Consider the following 18157-nt stretch of genomic DNA (forward strand, 5'->3'; position numbering starts at 1 on the left):
CTCCATCCATTTCGGAATTCCGTCTGTTCCAGAATGACTTAGAACCTAATCAGCGTTTGAGATTTTAATTTTGTGCATTATTTTTATTTGATCCTTTCAAATTGTTTTACTAGGTCCGTTAAATTATTCTTGCAAGTCATTTATTTGAATGATTTGTTGAAGTATTTTCCAACTTTATTTACTTATTTTTTGTACCCCTCCATTTTGAGGCAATTTGATTAATAAAAAAACATGGACTCAACCACGTATGGAAAAGTTTTATCTAAAAAATGTTTTATAAATATGCATAGTTCAGCCATTCTGGGGGATTAATGGCTTCGGGCTCTCCGTATTAAAAGTTATATACGATAAGAATCGAAACTATCCTTAAAAAAGCATTACTGCCATCTACTATCATCTATCGGCACTATTTGGAATAGTAGCAAAGTAGGTGTAATAGTAGGAAAATATAAAAAAAAAATACAAGTAAAAAGTCGGTTTGAATTTACTTTATTTCAATAATTTATTATTTTTAATCATCCTTAGCAAATATCTGTAGAATAACTTTAGCAATTTAACAGCCGTCAGTGTTGCCAAGCACTAACTCTAAAAACTAGGGGTCAAGTTTGGAATGCTTACCATAAAAGTACAAAACACTCTTAGAAAAACGTATTTATTGGTGATGGGATGTTACACAAAAAAGAACTTTTGTAAAAAAAAAAGTGAACAAGAAGATAACCTGTTTTAAAAGATGAATTCCGGAACAAAAGGAGGAATTTATTGGTGCGCAATTATGGTTGCGTACGAGGGCTAAATGCAAAAAAAACACAAAAAAACGAGGACATCCTCTTGAAAAACTCAAGTTTTTCAGAATTGAACGGTTAGGAGATTTCCCGGTAATTTCATCAACTCTATGCATCTAGTGACAATAACATAATGATAATAATAAAAAGCAATAAAACAATAATAACAAAAATTGCATTAAGTATCTAAAGTTTTGAAATAAAATAAATTACGTAAATTATATAAAAATTGGCATTTACTTGCCATTCCAAATTTATTTGTGATTTGATGAACAGTATGCACTGAGTAGCAACAACCGGATCTCTTAGACTTATCCGCCGAAATTGATTACTTTAATACATTTTGTTTATTTTTTCTATAGTTTCGCTCATTATGTTAACAGAGACCATCTCCTGAAACTTATCAACTATGTAAGCTATATAGTCAAGACAAAATTGGGACTTTACCGTCTAATGCATGCTCACACTTACTCTGTGACTCCTCTCCCTACGGGGTTCTGAGTGTGCCAATTAATTAAGATTAACGTGATAATATAATCAATTTTTCTAACTCATTCCTGCAGTTGAAGCAGTTGTGCCCTTTCGTTTGAAACAAAACATACAGAATTTATTTTCAGTTGATTAATTTACTATATGAATAGAAGTTATTTCTCCAAAATCATTAGCTATACATTCAATGCCGACAATTGTAAATGAAAGTCAAAAGTTTCAAATTCTAATTATAATGTTTTCTGTTGATAAAGTAGATTAGAGATCAATTTTCTCTCAAAATTCAATATCAAATTCCTATGTTGCTATGCATGGCGAGAAAACATAATAGAAACATAGTTTCGAGAATAAAAGGATATTTTAAAGGATATTCTTGACACAGAAACATTTAAAAAAAAAATACTAAGTCATTTTTAACTCATATTAAATAAAAAAACAAGTTTGTTTAACTGAAAGTAAGGAGCGACATTAAAACTTAAAAAGAACAGGAATTACCCCGTATATGAAAGGGGCTGCTCCCTCTTCAACGCCTTGCTCTTTGCACTAAAGTTTGACTCTTTCTCTCAACTCTACTTTTTAAAACAGTAAAAACTTTAGCGTAAAGGGCGTTGAAGAAGGAGCAGCCCCTTTCATATACGGGGTAATTCCTGTTCGTTTTAAGTTTTAATGCCGCTCCTTACTTTCAGTTAAAAAAACTTGTTTTTTATTTAATTTCTGAACGTTTTTTAGTTAATCCATGTTTTGATTTCGGCTCTCCGCAGATGAATAATTAAAGCGAAATTAGCATATTTATTTATGTGGCTAAATGGCTTTCCCATAGATTTGATTGAATGATTTTGCGAAAAAGGAGGGGAAGGAGGCCCAGTTGCTCTCCAATTTTTTGGGCACTTAGAAAGGCAACTAGACCTTTTAGTTTTTACGAAGGTCTTCCTTAGTAAAAGATATACGTAACTTACGAATTAGCTTACGTAATAAACTTCTATGTTCGTATGTTTTTATTACGTATATGAGAAGGTTCGCCCACTCGTCAATACCTCGCCAATAACTCTTTGCATTAAAGCTTAAATTTTGTCCCCTGAATCACAAAGGCCGTAGAATAAATAGTGGAAATTACTAAAAATCCTTTAGTGTAAGGAGTGAGGTATTAGGAGGAGGTGAACCCCTTATATGCGTAATATTTTCTGTTCGTTTTTATGCTACTCCATACTTCCAGTTGAAAAAAAACTTTTTCATATTTATTTTTTTCATTGTCTTTTAAATAATGCTAGAAAATGCTGCGCTCCCTTTATGGAAATCTTCTTCCCCCATGACAAATTCCTCCATGGAAAATTTTCCCCATTTAGCCCCCTCTTCTGAGCCCCCCTCCCAACCATAAAATCCCCCTGAAAATGTCTCAACATTTCCCAATAACCATTAATATATGCAAACACTGGTCAAAATTTGCAACTTGCAGTCCTTCCCACGGGGATTGTGGGGGAGTAAGTCGTCCCCAAAGACATAGTTATAAGGTTTTTCGACTATGCTGAATAAAATGGCCATCTCAGAATTTTGATCCGACTACTTTCAGAAAAAACTGAGCGTGGGAGGGGGCCTAGGTGCCCTCTGAGTTTTTTGGTCACTTAAAAAGGGCACTAGAACTTTTCATTTCCGTTCGAATGAGCCCTCTCGCAAAATTCTAGGACCACTGGGTCGATACGATCACCCCTGGAAAAAAAACAAACAAACAAACAAATAAACACGCATCCGTGATTTGTCTTCTGGCAAAAAATACAAAATTCCACATTTTTGTAGATAGGATCTTGGAAATTGTACAATAGGGTTCTCTGAAAAAAAATTGCACTTCTATATTAGTGGATTAGTTATTTTCTTGGGAGCAGTGAAGATGTTAAAAGTAGAATAGCTAAGGCTCAGGGTGTTTTTTCACAGTTAAAAAAAAGTTTGGAAGAATAGAAAGATAAGTCTGCAAACCAAGATTAGAATATCAAACAGTTCGTGGTAACCAACTGTAGTAAGGAGCGACCCGGCTCAATAGTAACAAAAACTCTATATCAATAGCTAGATCAAAAGAATCGCATTTTAATGCTGATTTTAAATATATAAGTTTCATCAAGTTTAGTCTTACCCATCAAAAGTTACGAGCCTGAGAAAATTTGTCTTATTTAAGAAAATAGGGGAAAACACCCCCTAAAAGTCGTAGGATCTTAACGAAAATGACACCATCAGATTCAGCGTATCAGAGAACCATACTGTAGAAGTTGCATGCTCCTATCTACAAAAATGTGGAATTTTGTATTTTTTTTGCCAGAAGACAAATCACGGGTGCGTGTTTATTTTGTTTGTTTGTTTTTTTTTTGTTTTTTTTTTCTTTTTCCCAGGGGACATCGTATCGACCAAGTGGTCCTAGATTGTTGCAAGAGGGCTCATTCTAATGGAAATGAAAAGTTCTAGTGCCCTTTTTAAGTGACCAAAAAAATTGGAGGGCATCTAGACCCCCTCCCACGCTCATTTTTTTCCCAAAGTCAACGGATCAAAATTTTGATAGCCATTTTGTTCATCATAGTCGAAAACCAAAATAATTATGTCATTGGGGATGACTTACTCCCCACAATCCCTGGGGGAGGGGCTGCAAGTTACAAACTTTGACCAGTGTTTACATATAGTAATGGTTATTGGGAAGTGTACAGACGTTTTCAGGGGGATTTTATTTTGTTTGGGGGTGGGGCTGAGTAGAGGGGGCTATGTTGGAGGATCTTTCCTTGGAGGAATCTGTCACGCGGGAAGAAAAATTCAATGAAAAGGGCGCAGGATTTTCTAGCATTACTATAAGAAAATAATGAAAAATAAACATGAAAACTTTTTTCAAATGAAAGGAAGGAGTAGCATTGAAACTTAAAACGAACAGATATTATTACGAATATGAGGGGTTCTAATAATACTTTAGCATAAAGAGCGAGGCATTTAAGAGGAGATAAATACCTCGCTCTTTATGCTAAAGTATTTTTAGTAATTTCAACTATTTATTCTACGGCCTCTCTGATTCAGGGGTCATTCTTAAAGAATTGGGACAAAACTTACGATTTAGTGTAAAGAGCGAGGTATTAACGAGGGGAATAACCCCTCATTTACATAATAAAAATATAAGAATATAGAAGTTTGTTACGTAAGTTAATTCTTAAGCTACGTATATTTTTTACTAATAAAAACGTTCGTTAAATATTAAAAGTTCTAGTTGCCTTTTTAAGTAACCGAAAAATTGGAGGGCAACTAGGCCTCCTTCTCCACCCCTTATGTCTCAAAATCGTCTGATCAAAACTAAGAGAAAGCCATTTATCCAAAAAAGAATTAATATACAAATTTTATTTTAATAATTTATGTGCGGAGAGCCAAAACCAAACATACATTAATTCAAAAACGTTCAGAAATTAAATAAAAAAAACTGATTTTTTTAGCTGAAAGTAAGGAGTGACATTAAAACTTAAAACGAACAGAAATTACTCCGTTATGAAAGGGGCTGTCCCCTCCGCAATCCCTTGCTCTTTACGCTTAAGTTTGACCCTTTGCCACAATTCTACTTTTTAAAACAATTAAAAGCTTTAGCGTAAAGAGCGAGGGATTATGGAGGGGATTAGAGTGATGACAGTGGTCAAATATGGTTCTGAATCATGGGCGCTCCGAAAAGCAGATGAAAATTTACTAGATGTTTTCCAGAGAAATTGCCTATGGATTGTTCTGGGTACCCGGCTGACTGACCGTATTTCAAACAGTAGATTGTACGAAAAATGTGGTTCAATCCCGCTTTCTAGGGCTATAATGAAAGAAAGGTTGAGATGGCTAGGCCACGTTCTACGGATGAAGGATGACAGATTACCGAAGATTGTCCTTTTTGGCCAGCCGTCTGGGGCTACACGGAAAGCAGGTCATCCTTGTCTGGGTTGGGAAGATGTCATGAATAAAGATTTAAAGGAAATGGGAACTTCCCGGGAGGGTGTAAAGAGGGAGGCTTTAAATAGATTGGGTTGGAGGAGGAGCGTGCGTAGCTGTGTTGGCCTCAGGCGGCAGCGAGTCATTAGTAGTAGTAGTAGTAGTAGTAGTAGATAAAACATATGAAATAAAAGAGTAAATAATGAGACCAAAATATCAGCGAGCAAAAGCATGTCCCCCAATTTAATATAAACTTCTCCACACCTGAAAATCTAAAATTTTCCCACATAACTGTGACAAGTGTAACAACGACATTGCAATACTTATGTTTATAAAAATGACTTCAGAATTGTCAGGTATTTTACAAGTTTGAATTAAAACACTAAACGTATTGCCCAGACACCATACATATTTTGCCGTTTACATAATAACTTTAACGATTCTGAACTGAACTTTTAAACATTTTCAACTTTTTTTCACGTCTTAAATACTTTCCATTTGTAATGTTGAATGCGTGACACATATAAAAACGATACATTCACTCATGAGGTGGGGATTGCAAGAACCTGGGAATTGCAAAAATATTTGTATATATTTCAAACAGTTGGTGGTAACGAACTGTAGTAAGGAGCGACCCGGCTCAATAGTAAACGAAACTCTAAAAAACGGAATTTTGATGCTAAAAGATACATTAAAAGAATCGAATTTTCTTCCTGATTTACATATATAAGTTTCATCAAATTTAGTCTTTGTCATCAAAACTTACGAGCCTGAGAAAATTTGCCTTATTTTGGAAAATAGGGGGAAACACTCCCTAAAGGTCATAGAATCTTAACAAAATTCACACAATGCATTCGGCGTATCAGGGAACCCTATAGCAAAATTTCAAACTCCTATCTACAAAAATGTGGAATTTCGTATTTTTTGCCAGAAGACAAATCACGCGTGCGTGTTAATTTGTTGTTTTTTTTTCCCCAGGGATCATCGTATCGACCAAGTAGTCCTAGAATGTCGCAAGAGGCCTCATTCTAACGGAAATGAGAAGTTAGTGCCCTTTTTAAGTAACAAAAAAATTGGAGGGCTCCTAGGCCCCCTACAACGCTCATTTTTTCCCAAAGTCAACGGATCAAAATTTTGAGATGGTCATTTTGTTCCGCATAGTCGAAAACCATAATAACCATGTCTTTGGGAATGACTTACTCCCCCACAATCCCTGGGGGAGGGGCTGCAAGTTACAAACTTTGACCGGTGTCTACATATAGTAATGGTTATTGGAAAGTGTACAGACAGCTTCAAGGTTTTTTGTTCGGTTTGGGGGGTGGGGTTGAGGGGAGGGGGCTATGTGGGAGGATCTTTCCTTGGAGCAATATGTCATGGGGAAGGAAAATTCAATGAAAAGGGCACAGAATTTTCTAGCATTACCATAAAATAACAATGAAAAAAACACGAAAACGTTTTTTCAACTGAAAGTAAGGAGTAGCATTGAAACTTAAAATGAACAGAGATTATTACGCATATGAGGGGTCCTAAAATTACTTTAGCATAAAGAGCGAGGTATTCAGGAGGAGATAAATACCTCGCACTTTATGCTAAGTATAATTAGTAATTTCAACTATTTATTCTACGGCCTTTCTGATTCAGGGGTCATTCTTAAAGAATTGGGACAAAACTTACGATCTAGTGTAAAGAGCGAAGTATTAACGAGGGGAATAACCCCTCATTTACATAATAAAAATATAAGAATATAGAAGTTTGTTACGTAAGTTAATTCTTAAGTTACGTATATTTTTGCTAATAAAAACGTTCGTTAAAAATTAAAAGTTCTAGTTGCCTTTTTAAGTAACCGAAAAATTGGAGGGCAATTAGGCCTCGTTCCCCACTCCTTATTTCTCAAAATCGTCTGATCAAAACTAAGAGAAAACCATTTAGCCAAAAAAGAATTAATATACAAATTTGATTTTAATAATTTATGTGCGGAGAGCCAAAATCAAACATGCATTAATTCAAAAACGTTCAGAAATTAAATATAAAAAAACTAGTTTTTTTTAACTGTAAGTAAGGAGCGACACTAAAACTTAAAACGAACAGAAATTACTCCGTATATGATATGGGTTGTCCCCTCCGCAATCCCTCGCTCTTTACGCTAAAGTTTGACTTGTTGCCACAATTCTACTTTTTAAAACAATTAAAAGCTTTAGCGTAAAGAGCGAGGGATTGTGGAGGGGACAACCCATTTCATATACGGAGTAGTTTCTGTTCGTTTTAAGTTTTAATTTCGCTCCTTATCTTCAGTTAAAAAAAAATATTTTTTTTTTATTCAATTTACACAAGGGATAACAACAATTCAAACAACTTTAAAAAGAAAACCAAAAGTTTGGAGCTTAGTAGAGATCGTTGTTGGAATTCGGGCTTGCTTGAATAATCAAATAATTGCGGTTAGAAGACAAGCGGCAATAAGAGTCCATATATAGAAGCCTGCTGTGTGCTGGGGCTCGTCAGCGAAGCCGCCGGTTTCCCAGTACCATATATATATATATATATATATATATATATATATATATATATATATATATATATATATATATATATATATATATATATATATATATATATATATATATATATATATATATATATATATATATATATATATATATATATATATATATATATATATATATATATATATATGTATATATATATATGTATATATATATATGTATATATATATATATATATATATATATATATATATATATATATATATATATATATATATGCATATATATATATATATATATATATATATATATATATATATATATATATATGCATGTATATATATATATATATATATATATATATATATATATATATATATATATATATATATATATATATATGGCTATCGCCCTCAGCAATATTCAAGGTAAGCAAAATTGAAACGGTCAACTCAGCTAATGAGAAAATTATAATCGAAGCAATTTAACTTAGATCAATAGTTTCACCAATTTTAAACTTAAAAAGGGTAAAGGATATGGCAATGGACTTTACAACCCCTACTGATGGTACTGATCATCTTTTCATGACTGTTCAGTTAGAGAGTGCAATGGGGGTCTGGGCGCCAGCCATTTCGTGCTTTCACACACCCTTGCTGATTAATTTCAGAGTTTCTCCAGGTACCCAGTTGGAGCCAAGTTGACTTCGGTTATCCTAATAGAGTCACAACACTGACCCTCCTTCCCAACCTAACAATTCGTGCCACCAGGACTCGAGCTTCTTCCGAAGGACATTCGGTTTGAGTCTAGCTTGCTAACCAGTCAGCTAGAAGCAATCTTACTTGGAAATCATATTAATAATATAGAAAGTGTGTTTATTCTTGTAAACTTCCTATTAATCCTTCTTTATTCTTTTTATAGTCACCACGAACATGCATTAAAATCATGCGATATCGCCATCTATATAAAAAGAAAATAAGCAGAGCGCTGAAGTATAGACAAACATTAAGACAACTCATATACAGACAACTCTTTTGCCTGGCTGACCCTTAGGACTAAAGCTAGCGTTTATCTAAAAGTGTAAGTAATTTGTCCATATTTCAGACTACTTATCTCCTTCTGTAGCCGGGTGCCTAATTTGGTACCGGGAAGGGGGGTAAATGCCTCCTACAGAACTCATTTCTACCAACCTCAGTTTGTCTCCCAGCTGAAATTTAATTTCTGAAGAAAAAAAATTTTCAAAACTAAGATAAGCCTGACTAATTCAAGCGTCCTGAGCAGCTAGTCAGTTTTATTTAGTATATCTTTGCCCTTATGGTAGTATATGGCTCACTTTTCCTTATTCACTGTCATTTTAACTTGATTTGGGAAAATTGACTCCAACTTTGCTCCCTCCCAGGATTTTCATGAAATTTTGCCTTTGTCTCTAGCATACCTGCGTGATTTTCTATGAAACTTAAACTACACATGACTACAGCAATATAGGAACAAAACATGAAATTTTTGAACAACTAGCCCCCCTTTGCTAAAAATTCCCCGTGAAATTAATAACAGTCGCATTTTTTGCTTAAATATTATTTTCAAATTTCTTTCTGAAAATTTACCCCATCCCAAGGACAATTCTTCACCCGGATAGTCCCCCCATGAAAATTAATTCATACACAGGACACACACACATACACACATTCGATTTTATGCATATATGTTACCGTGAATGTCCAAAATCTGGTTAATGTCAATATTCACCAGTGAATGTCCGAATTGCTCTTCTCTGCTTAGATTCACTTAGCTTTTTGAGTCAGCTTTTTTAATCTTATGCAAGCTATGATAGTAAAAACTAAAGTTAGGTTAGATTATGTAAGATTAGGTTAGATTGATTTTCTTTCTAAATATTAAAAATGGGCTAAAAACCTAACATTTTCTAACCCAACCTTACCAAGTCTAACCTAACCTGTCTTCATCAAACCTTGTATTAAATTGAAAAGGTTGACTGGTAACGCTAACTAATTCCAGGGAGGAAAAGAGGTATTTCGGACATTCACGGTAACATAGACATAGAAAAAAATACATCGGCATAGAAAGTCACGAGATTAACCGTAAAAATATGTGATTTTATAAGAAAATAAGGACCCCCAACTCTTCCCTATACAATCACCAGATTCTACGTGGTCAAATTGTGTGCAGCCGAAATTTTGCCAGGGGCTTGTTCCTCCCTAAATTGGCCATAATTGTGTTTTCAGGCACAGGGTTGAAGCATGTTTTGAGGGGGTTTGACAAAAATAGTTTTCAGGTTGTCCGTGTTTAACCCAGTCAAATTTTAAAGCGTTTTCTTTACGAGTTCCAAGCGTGTTGGACGAGGGTTCTTCAAAAGTGTAACGTCTCAGAATAGAGCCGCGTTTTCAGACACCAGGTTCCAACATGGGAGTTAATACCCAGCTCTGCACCAGGCGTTTTCAGAACTCCCAGTTCAACACGGATCTGCTGTCAACCGTTTTCAGTGATCGTGTTTCTATCGCGTTTCAACCTGGGTTTCTTAAAATTAGAACCTGCTTTCATACCAAGTCCAAAAACGGGGTTTGCAGTGATTGCCCCTAAAATTTAAAAAATGAACAGCTAGAAACCTTTAATATTTCTTTTTAAGGTACTGTGGACAAGCAAGATTTTTACTCTAATCAATTTTGAGCTGTAAATTTCAATTTATAGCTGTTATTCTGCTGATAACTATCAAAAAATTTAATTTTAACTAAATTTAAATCTTAACTAAATTTAATCACAATACAACCAAGATATACATCTCTTGTATATCTACAAGATGCTTTACAGCAAGTATATATACAAGATATACAAGATGCTTTTGAAATACAATAATAGAAACAACTTATAAAATTTTAATTATTTATATGGAAAACAATAAAAATCAATGAAAATCTGTAGCATCATCAGTTATCCTTGTACATAATGATCTAATTTCTTTCCCTTATTAAACCACAAGACTACTGGAGTCAACTTTAAGACTTGACATTATACAATTTTTGAATTCATCCCTTCAATCCCGCCATAAGCAGTTTTCAGCAGAGCAGTTTCCAACCTGGTTATTTGGCGGTAGAATCCCTATTTTAAAAACACTTCTTGCACTACACGCTTCCAACCCGTGTTGAGACCCGCGGAGTCTGAAAACGCAGCTTGGCATGGTTGAACACGGGTTTTGAGAAGACCCAAACTCATGTTCAACACGGCACTCAAAATGACAATCTGCACAACCCGTGTCAAACTGCGTGTTGGATGTTGGTGGCCTGAAAACGCATATTAGCGTGCGTTGAGTAGAATAGACACCTTGTCTTGTGTGTTTTACACGCGCTTTCTATCAGCTCCGCAAATGACCATGTTATTCTGTCTGATATTTAAAAATATTTGATTTTATTTCAACTACACTGGCAGTATTTATGAATCTATATTCAGCTATTCCGTAACAGACGTGATTTAGGATTGCGAATCTAAGTAGGTTCAATTTTTAGTCAAACCTTAAGAATAGGGGAGGGGAATTGAAAGAAATTATAAAAAGTTATGAAAGCTACGGTTAAAACGCTTCCAACCCGTGTTGAGACCCGCGGAGTCTGAAAACGCAGCTTAGCATGATTGAACACGCGTTTCGAGAAGACCCAAACTCATGTTCAACACGGCACTCAAAATGACAATCTGCACAATCCATGTCAAACTGTGTTTTGACATGTCAAACTGTGTTTTAGGCCACCAACATCCAAGGCAACCGACTTGGATGTTGGTGGCCTGAAAACGCATATTAGCGTGCGTTGAGTAGAATAGACACCTTGTGTTGTATGCTTTACACGCGCTTTCTGTCAGCTCCGCAAGTGACCTTTTTATTCTGTCTGATATTTAAAAATATTTGATTTTATTTCAACTACAGTGGCAGTATTTATGAATCTGTACTCAACTACTCCATAACAGATGTGATTCAGGATTGCGAATCTAAGTACGTTCAATTTTTAAGCACGTGGCTTAATTGGTGGCAGCCCGGCATTGTTCCCAACTGCATTTTCATAAAACAAAAATTTTCGTGTAGAGATCGTCACACACTACTTACTTTTTGCGCATACATTACTCTATATCAATTGAATCAAAAACCATAATGAATTTGGTTAGTTTTGAAGACAGTTTCATTTGAAATTTCATGTTATAAAATAAATAAATCATTCTTTTTTTTTTATCCTCGTAACAATAAGATTTACGGCGTACATTATCCATTCGTATTAGTTAAGATCATTATGAATGTCGACCCAACAGGACAAATTTCACAGATTTCAGTGGGGGGGATATCCCTGTTAACCTCCTGGGCTAGCCTTTGAACCCTTCCCCTAATATGAAAATATAAAATCCAAATTGTACAAGTTCAATGCATTCTGTGGCCCGTCATTTGTCTTTGTGGCTCTGAAATCGGTTTACTCAGATCTTATTTTCAACGAAGTTTTAGATTGTGTTTGGTGCAACACATAAGTACCCCTCTATTTAACACAAGTTCCCTTCCTCCTAAAAATGGTCCCAACTTCAAAACTGCACGCTTGAATCTGGAGAATTTCACCTCCTGAATCAGGGAAAAGTGTGTTTTTATTCATCAAACAGTTCGTGGTAGCGAACTAAAAGTAAAAAACGACTCGGTGGCAATAGTAACCGAAGCTCTAAAAAACGGAAAAAACAAAATATAACCAAAAGAATTCGATTTTATGCTGATTCCAAATATATAGAACTTACTAACTTTAATGTAATCCATCAGTAAGTACGAGCCTATGCGAAAAGATGCCTTATTTTTGAAAAAGTAGAGAAACATCCCAAAAAATAAAAGAATTTAATGAAAATTGCACCGTCAGATTCAGCTTCGCTAAGGTAAGGTAACTATGGGTAAGTCTAAAACTAGTGCTAGGGTAAGGATTACAGGCACAAACTGGGCCAGTGAGACTACCCCCTCTCTCCCCAACTACCACCAGGTTTTTTCAGCAGCATGGGCTTTATGACACCTTGTTTAAACTAAAATCAATTAAGGATTACCAATCTCAATGCAAATAAAACAAGCAACAGCCAGTGTAAAAAAAAATTGGCAAAAATCAGAAAATATGAGGTATTTGTAACTTACGAACGGGTGATCAGATCTTAAAGAAATTTGATATTAAGAAGGGTCTTGTGCTTCAGAGCTCTTATTTTAAGTCTCGACCAGATCCGGTGACATTAGAAGGAGTTGGAGGGGGAAACCGGAAATCTTGGAAAACGTGAAAATTGAGGTATCTTTATCTAACGAACCGGTGAACGGATCTTCATGAAACTTGATCTATAGAAATATCTTATGTATCAGATAATCCATTTTCAATTCGAATCGGATCTGAGGACATATGGGTTTGAAGGGGGGAAACAGAAATCTTTGAAACCAGAAATCTTGGGAAACGCTTAAAGTGGAGAGATCGGGATGTAACTTGATGGGATGGATAAGCACAAGTTCTAGATACGTGATTGACCTAATTGGAACGGATCCGCTCTCTTTGGGGGTGTTGGGGGATTTCCAGTACTTTGAAGAGTTCGGTCCTTCTGGACGTGCTAGGACGATGAACATTGGTAGGCGTATCAGGGATCTGCACAAATTGACTTGATAACAGTTGTTTCCCCACTTCGACCATCTGGGGGGCTGGAGGGAGAGGAAAAATTGAAAAAAATGAGGTATTTTTAACTTACGAATGGGTGATCGGATCTTAATGAAATTTGATATTTAGAAGTACCTCGTGTCTCAAAGCTCCCGTTTCCGGTGATATTGGGGGAGTTGGAGGGGGAAACGGGAAATCTTGGAAAACGCTTAGAGTGGAGAGATCGACATGAAACTTGGTGGGAAGGATAAGCACAAGTTCTAGATACGTGATTGACATAACGGGACTGAATCCGCTCTTTTTGGGGGAGTTGGAGGGGATGTTGATTCGGAAAAATTAGAAAAATTGAGGTATTTTTAATTTAATAACGGTGACCGGATCTTAATGAAATTTGATATTTAGAAGGAAATCATGCCTCAGAGCTCTTATTTTAAATCCAGACCAGGTCTGGTTACAATGGGGGAGTTGGGGGGGGACTGGAAATCTTTGAAAACGCTTAGAGTAGAGAGATCGGGATGAAACTTGGTGGGTACATAAGCAAATGTCGTAGATACGTGATTGACATAATCGGGCTGGATCCACTCTCTTTGGGGGAGTTAGGGGGGCTCAGTGCTTTGGCGAGTTCGATGCTTCTGGGCGTGCTAGGACGACGAAAATTGGTAGGTGTGTCAGGGACCTGCACAAATTGACTTGAGAAAGTCGTTTTCCCCGATTCAACCATCTGGGGAGCTGAAGGGGAGGAAAAATTAGAAAAAATGAGGCATTTTAACTGACGAGTGGGTGATTAGATCTTGATGAATTTTGATATTTATAAGTAACTCGTGCCTCAAAGCTCTTATTTTAAATCCTAACCGGCATTAAGCCTCTGATTTTCCTTTTAAATCATTCGATTGATTCTTAGAATTGTGCTAGAGCTCGTGCCATATGAGCTCTTGGCTCTTCCTACCTCGTCATAAGTGCCATATGAGCTCTTAGCTCTTGTTTGTTTGTCAAATAGCTCGTGGTAACGAACTGTAAGCAAGGAGCCATTCGCCTAGATCGTAACTGGAAGTCTAAAAAACAAATTTTTATAGCAATAGATGTAACACAAAATTATCGTTTTATGCTGATTCCAAATATATACAATTCATTAAGCCTAATGTTACCCATCAGTAGTTACAAGCCTTTTAAAGAAAGGAGGGAACCCCAAAAAGTCGAAGAATCTTAATAAAATCACACCGTCAAATTCAGCACTTCGTAGAACCCTATTGTAGAGGTTTAAGCTCCCATCTGGAACAATATGGAATTTTGTATTTTTTGGCAGAAAAAACATTACAGATTCGTGATTTTTTTTCATGGGTGACGGTTTCGTCAATTAAGTTTCGTCAATATCGTAAATTAAAATTTCTAGAGCCCTTTGTAATGCCAAAGAGACTGGAGCGAAACCAGCCCCCCCCCCCCTAGCACGCCCCTTTTTCCCCGAGCTCATTTAACCAAAATTCTGAGATAACAATTTTTTTTCAGCTCGGTTGAAACTTCCAATAGATATGCCTCGGAGGATGACATGGATGGATATGATTCCCCACATCCCCCGGGAAAAAAGCTGTTAATTTCCTAATCATTCACATTGTATAATATTGTATAATATTGGCACATTTGACACGGTACCTATAAGTTGACATGGTACTCACATTATTGTAAGACAGGAAACCTTATTGATTACGTTATAGTAAATCGAAGACTGGCAGGATCAATACAAGATACTAGGGTATATAGGACTGGTGTTATTGATTTTAAAAGTAAAGATCACCATCTAGTAGTGACTAGGGTTAATTTAAAGCTGAAATTTCGGAAGGGTAATTACCTCCCGGGAAGTTATGATGTTGGTAGACTCCAGGATGAGAATTTGAGAGAAACTTTCCAGGAACAGTTGAATACCAAACTTGAGAGTTTAAAATTTGACAATATGAAGATGGTTGGAATAATTTTAGAAAAACAATTTGTGAAGTTGCTGATAGTGTCTTAGGGAAGAAAGTTAAGACTACAACTAGGAATATTAGTGAAAAAGCCTTATGTTTAATAGAGAGGAGAAGGGGTTTGTATAGAAATAATCTGAGTAATAGATCATATGAAAACAAAAGGAATGTAAAGAAAGTGGAGAAAGTATTAGAATATGAACTAAGAAAGTGTGAAGTGGAGTCCAAGGATAAAATTGCCGAGGATCTGGAAGATGCAGCTACGCAGCATAATGGTAAAATATTATAATGGCAATCAATAAATTGAGAGGGAGTAGTTAATCCCGACTTTTCCCAGTTAAAGACAGGAACGGGGCCACAATTAGTGATAAGGAAAGAGTTAGAGAGATGGGTAGAACATTTTGAGAATGTGCTAAACCGAGATACTGTTGCAGGAAAAGATACAGAGGAAAATGAAAAAGTTTGTGATACCCTGGATGTGAAGCAAGATTTGTTTTGTGAGGAAAAATTAGCGATAACATTAAAAGGACTAAAAAATAACACGGCTCCGGGTGCTGATAGTGTTGTAAATAAGTTTCTTAAACATGGTGGCTCCGAGGTTAGAAATAAGTTACTGAAGATTATGAATATGATTTTTTAAAAAGAGGATGTACCCAACGATTTTAGAAAAACCCTTGATCAAACCACTATATAAGAAAGGTGATAATAGCGAGTGTCGCAATTATCGAGGCATTAGTCTGGTCCCTATAGGTAGCAAATCACTTAGTAATGTGATAATTTTTAGACTAAGAGATGCTGTAGACAAAGTTTTAAGAGACGAACAGTGCGGTTCTAGAAAAGTTAGAGGATGTGTCGACCAAATTTTTACTCTTAGGTTAATAACTGAGAAGTGCCTTAGTTTTCAAACATCCTTGGTCTTCAGTTTTATAGATTATGAGCAAGCGTCTGATTCTGTTGACAGCAGAGCTTTAGCAAAGGTCTTATGATAGAACGGTACACCAGACCAATACATTAAAGTTATTAGTGCTATGTACAAGATTAATACTGCTGTGGTTAGGAAATGAGGTTAATAGCTGGTTTTGTATTAAATCAGGAGTTAAGCATGGTTTTGCTATATCCCCCATTTATACGGATCATTTTGATGGACTTCGTATTAAGGAGCACCAAACTTTTGGAGGCTTTGCGGGTTCAGTGTGCTACAATAGGTTTTAAAATTAATCTTAAAAGAATAAATTACTAAGGCTAGGAATAAGTAAAGATAAAAAGGTGACGTTGGGTCATGAAAAGATTGATCAGGTGGGCAGCTTCAATTACCTTGGTAGTATTATTAGTAAAGACGGTGGGAGCAGTGAAGAGGTTAAAAGTAGAATAGCCAAGGCTCAGAGTGTTTTTTTACAATTAAAAAAAGTTTGGAAGAATGGTGAATTTCAGCCTGCAAACCAAGATTGTAATATTGGAAGGTAAAGTGATGAAAGTGGTCAAATATGGCTCTGAAGCACGGGCGCTCCAAAAGGCGGATGAAGGTTTACTAAATGTTTTCCGGAGAAATTGCCTACGGATTGTTCTGGGTACCCGGCTGACTGATCGTATTTCAAGTAGTAGGCTGTGCAAAAAGTGTGGTCCCATCCCGCTTTCTAATAAAAGAGAGGCTGAGATGGTTAGGGCACGTCCTGTGGAAAAAGGATGACAGATTGCTGGCAAATTGTCTTTGTCAGCCAACCGTCTAAGGCTAAACAGAAAGCAGGTTGTCCTCGTCTGGGGTGGGAAGATGTCTAAAGAAAAATTTAGAGAAAATGGGAACTTCTTGGGAGGGTGTAAAGAGGGGTGGGAATCTTCTGGGGTGGGAAGATGTCTAAAGAAAAATTTAAAGAAAATGGTAACTTTTTGGGAGGGCTTTGACTAGATTGGGATGGAGGAGGAGCGTGCGTAGCTGTATTAGCCTCAGGTTGCTTCGTGCTGCGGTGAGTTGTTAGTAGTAACTTTTGAACAAAATGTTTAACATAAGAAAAGACACCATTCAAAAATAACTAAAACAAACAAACAAAGTCATCATATAACACCCTCACCTCATTTAACACCCAAATACACATAGTATTTGTTATTTAAAAATATACAGACATTTTGTAGAGTGGGGATTTCCACAGGGAGAATTTTTCTTGTGGAGGGAAGTCTACATGAGTGAGCTTTCCAGGGGAACAGTTACATGGGACAATTTATTAGAATTACTATATGAAATTATTTTTATTTTTTTAACTTTCTCTTTGAAATTTAATTTAAAAACAAGTTTTTTTGCAGCTGAAAGTAAGGAGCAACATTAGAAATTAAAACAAACAGAAACTATTCCGTATATGAGGAATGCTGCAGCCTCCCCTATGCTTCGCTCTTGACGCTAATGTTTGACTTTCTGTCCCATTTTTCTAAGATCAACTCCAGAAACACAAGGGCCGTTTAATTAGAATAAAAAGCTTTTAAAGTACTAAAAACTATTACATGAAGAGCGAGGGATTAAAGAGGCGGCTTTTTTGTAAATATAATTTAAACTCATTAAAAATGTAAAACGGAAAACTGTTTTTATAACTCAAAGGTAAGTTAATTAAACTTTCAGAAATTGAATTCACTAGTAAAATCAGAGACTGATATTGTTTTCATGTTGCTCTCGCAACCCGTTACCTTCTTGCGAGGCTTTGGGACTATTTTGAAGACTGATACAGGCCCAATTGAAGACATGAGTTGCTGAGCGACCAACCATGGTCTTCGTATCCATTTTTATTTAGAATTGTTTTACAATTAAGTTTACAAACTAAATAATTTGGTTTTTCCCTAAAGAACTAATTGAAGTGAAGGAAATACGCTTGAGAAGAAAACAA

This window comes from Artemia franciscana, chromosome 2 (assembly GCF_032884065.1).
Source record: "Artemia franciscana chromosome 2, ASM3288406v1, whole genome shotgun sequence".
Taxonomy (NCBI): Eukaryota; Metazoa; Arthropoda; class Branchiopoda; order Anostraca; family Artemiidae; genus Artemia; species Artemia franciscana.